Below are 4,091 nucleotides of genomic sequence, written 5' to 3' on the forward strand. Positions count from 1 at the left end.
TCGCGCCGGCACCGGCCCCTCAGCTTCTCGGTCCCAGACTGGTGGGAGGGGCGGGCCTCCCGGGACCGGGTGTGCAGCCCGTTCCGAGCCGAACCAAGAATGTGCCGCCGCAGACAAGAGGGTGGGCAGGGGACCCTGCAGCCCGGGGCGGGGATGAGAGGTGGCTGAGGGCGGAGGAAGAGCCCCGCGCGCAGCCCTCGCCGCCAGGGCCGAACCCTGGCGCCTCCATACGGGCAGGGATGGTTGCCCCCGCTCCGCGTTGGCCTTCTCTCCTCTTCCCCCGTCCCCTGGCGTTGCCCCGGGCAACAGCGCCTACCGCCGGCGGCGCGGAACGTACCTACCTAGAACCTGACAAGCAGGAGCCCCTCAGACACTGGAGCCAGTCGCCACCCCGCGTCACGGGTACCCGTCTCGACCAATAGACGCCGCTGTCAGCCAGCGCCGCGGCCAATCCCGCTACACCCCGGTCTCCGGGCACCCTCGAGGCTTCAGCCAATAGGCAGGAACGGGAGGCGGGCGCTGCGGCCGGCCGCGGCCCCCTCCTCTCCCACCTCCCAGGGGGCGGGGCGCGGCCCGGGTCTGGGCTCGGAGGGGCGGCGCTCGGCTGGAGGCCCGGTGGGCGCGCTGGGTTGCGGCCGCGGAACGCGGGGCCGTAGAGCGCGGCCGCAGTTGTCCCGGCCGGCTCCGCGCCGAGCGGGGTTCCGCACCCGCCACGGTCAGCCTGTGCTCCGCAGGCTGTGTCCTGGGCTGCCTCGGCGGGATGGGGCCGGAGGCGACGGTGGCGTCACAGGAAACTTCGGAGGCTCGCCTGGCCGCGGCCACTTCCCGGGGCCTGGGTGATAAGCAGGGGCCGCCGGGAAGGGGCGACCCCGCGGGCGGGCGGGCTGGCGGCGGCGGGCGAGGAATTGGGGGGCGGCGTGAGGGAAATGCGCGGGCGGTCCCGGGAGCCGCAGCCCTGCGAACCCGGGCCCCCTCACCCTTCCCGGCGCCCTCGGCCGCCTTCTGCCCGCCGGTTCCCGCGTTTTAGTTGCGCGGGTTGTAACGCGGATTCCCGTAAGCTGATTTGTATCTTTTCCAATGACTTGTGAATCACTCCAGTGTCCAGTGCCTGAGAGTAAGAGAGTCGCAGTACTGAGCCGCCGTGGGTGTCGTACTGAAGTGTAGGGCGGCTCCTAGCATCGGATCCCGGGAGAAGTCCTGTCCCAGCGTGGTGGCTCTCCCTGTCGTCCCTGCACTCTGAGACGCGAGGCCAGAGGATTGCAAATCCGAGTCCAGCCTGAGCAACTTCGGGAGACCCTTGTCTCTGAAAACCAGGGAGGGTGTGGGTGCTGGCGACTAAGCTCTGAACTCCATGGGTTCAATTGCAGTACCACCAGGGGAAAAAAAATAGATACGTAAAGAACCCAAAATGATAACTGCATTTCCACCCAAAGCCGTTCCTGAAGAGACCTTCACTAAAAGAACTGGGTGGAAAATAGGTAATGTGAACTGAATGTACTAGGTGATCTATAACATGTGACTCCTCGTTGAAGGCTGACCTTCCCAAGTTTCATTAGCAGACTTTTTAAGGCATCGTATTCTATACATGAGTTCAACTAAATTTTTTGACTGGAGTATATTGTCAAATCAGTGTCCACCCTCCCCCTCAAAACCTTTTGACTTACGAGGGAGCCAAAAAAAATTTTTTTTCTATCCAGGCTTATATATTTGACCATAGTGGACAGCCTCTACCCATAGAAAAACATAAATTTTAAGTTGGACTTTTTTGTTATTTCAAAGACTGAGAAACCAAAACATACTGTAAGGAGAAAAATGTTTTTTAAAAAAGACAATTCTCCCTTTGACAGTGAATAGAGCTTTCTTCTTCTTCTCAGAAGATTTTTGCCTTTAACAAGCAATTATTAAGTACTTTCTACCTCTTTGAAGTGTACGAGACCCTCTTGAACACTAGCTAGATCTTTTTTCTATTTATGATCCAGGAATGTCTTTGTCAAAACCTGCAAAACTATTCTCTCTCTTCTCTCTTCCCTTTGTCCCCAGTCTCATGGTAGGTGTCTAATTTTAGAGTATGCTGTGCTCTAAATAGCAGAACTGCCTACTACTTACACAGACAAAGGAAGTTTGTTTTTCTTCTGGTAAAGTTAATTGGCTAACTGAGAAGGTTGATGTCCCCCAGCTCGATGCCCTGTCAAGTTCTCTTACTTGAGGACTGTTTATCTTGAAAATATGTACGAGATGGGCTGTTTCTGCTCTCCTGTATAAAGTTTCTGTCTACACAATGTCCTAGCAAACTGCCTGTGCTGTGTACAATTCTACTTTAATGCCCATGAGATGATAAAAGTATTTTCTTCTACCTTTTGAAGAGAGTTTCTTGGTTGGAAGATTATGCTGTAAATTTATTAATTATATATCCCCAACAATGCTTATGCCCCAAATATTGAGACAATGAAGTTAAGGTAATCTCTTTTTTAGTTTTTTATTTGTTCTCTAAAATGATCTCACGTTAGCTGATACCTTATCATGGAACTACAAGTAGATATTAATAGAATCAGAAATAAAGTGAAATATGTACTTTTATATACAATGTAAACCTCTGAGAATATACTCCTTAAAATATGTTAATCTGTTCCAGACAATAACATTTGTATTACATGTCATATAAGGGATATCAGGGAAAATTTGTACCTTAAATTGTTTGAGAAGCCAAGCATAGCTTTGAATGCTGCTTCACCATGGCTTAACTTTCCTGAGAACCTTAGGGTTTCCTGACCTTTCTCAAGAGAATCTAAATCTCTGGTGGGTAAATTAGCTGTTACATATTTGCAGAAAATAGCTTTATGTAAAGATATGGTGAAAACAAGTGTTTTAGCTGGGTGTGGTGGAGTGTGCCTGTAATCCCACCACTCAGTAGGCTGTCCCAGGAGGATTACTGCTAATTGGAGGCCAATGTTGGATACAAAATGAGTTCAAGGACAGCCTGAACAGCATAGCCAGACCCTGTCTCAAGGAAAAAAATAAAAGTGTTTGATGTACTGGAGTGTGTGCACATGCTCATGAATAAGAAACCCACTATCTGAAAACAGAATCTTTCTGTTTCATCAACAGCTACTCAGTTCTAAACTCAAGATACTTAAATTGTCTTTCATGCGCCAGGCATCCTGGGGAATCCAATTTTGTGTGGAAGTACTTGAAGTAAATGAATGTGGCAAAAACGTCTATTCAGATATCAGATAAAAATTATAGCACACCCTTTAAATTTTTTCTCTTATAATTATCACTTTGTACAACAACACATGTAATAAATGGCTTTTTCAGCTGCTTCTAAAAATACTGTAAAATTTTCCTTATGTCTTATAAATGGGAGAATATGGAAGAAAATAATTTTCTGTCTAGATGATCCACGGGCTTTATAAAATACCATTCCCACAAAACCTGAAGGAATATGTATCTCAAAGCTGTTAGCATATGTACAGTTTAATACCTTCTTTCACTGAAATTTAGCTCTATTCCAAGTGCTACCACCATGACTTTTGAAATATCACAGTACTATATGAATGTATGCAAATAAGTTTTTAGTCTGTATTTTCTCCAATACTAAATTTTGTTTGTTTTAATAACATTACTTACCTGGACAAATGAAGTCAATAATGTTGATATAAAATTAAATGATTAGTGGATTATTTATTTTAGTATCAGGGATTGAACTCAAGACTGTGCACTTACAAGGCAGACACTTAAGCTGCTGAGGTATCTCCCAGGTGGAAAAAGTATTTTTAAAGTTCTTTATTTTTTTGGTCAGTGATGTCCATTCCTTATCCCATCTCTCCCCTCCCATGTCTTTAAAAGTATTTCTTGGCTTCAAGAGGAATCTGGGCTTTAGGTCAGTAGTTCCTTTCTTGCCTCCCTCTTCCTTAATGTGTTCTTTTCCTCCATTCTGCTTTGATTCTAACTCTGCTGTCTAACCCACAACTCACACCTAGCCACTTTTATATGCCACTCCTTGAATATGGGGGTGTGGTGTGAAGTACAAAAAGCACAGGTTTTTATACATGCTGCAGTATCTTTTTTCAGCAGATCTAAGTTCATTTCAT

At 47.4% G+C, this 4,091-nt stretch overlaps 1 protein-coding gene across 8 annotated transcripts in view; it reads right to left on the reverse strand.

The window, feature by feature from the left end:
- The window catches only part of Fer (FER tyrosine kinase), a 485,925-nt gene extending 482,350 nt beyond the window's left edge, over positions 1–3,575 (reverse strand). For 7 of the 8 annotated variants that reach the window (XM_004625405.2, XM_023708326.1, XM_023708329.1 and 4 more), the window contains exon 1: positions 342–3,575. The gene's annotated coding sequence lies outside the window, so the exon portion shown is untranslated. Of the gene's footprint in view, positions 1–337 lie in introns of all 8 variants that reach the window. The other variant, XM_023708313.1, reaches the window with a different exon arrangement.
- Positions 3,576–4,091: the final 516 nt, after the last annotated feature.

This window comes from Octodon degus, unplaced genomic scaffold (assembly GCF_000260255.1).
Source record: "Octodon degus isolate 3935 unplaced genomic scaffold, OctDeg1.0 scaffold00009, whole genome shotgun sequence".
Taxonomy (NCBI): Eukaryota; Metazoa; Chordata; class Mammalia; order Rodentia; family Octodontidae; genus Octodon; species Octodon degus.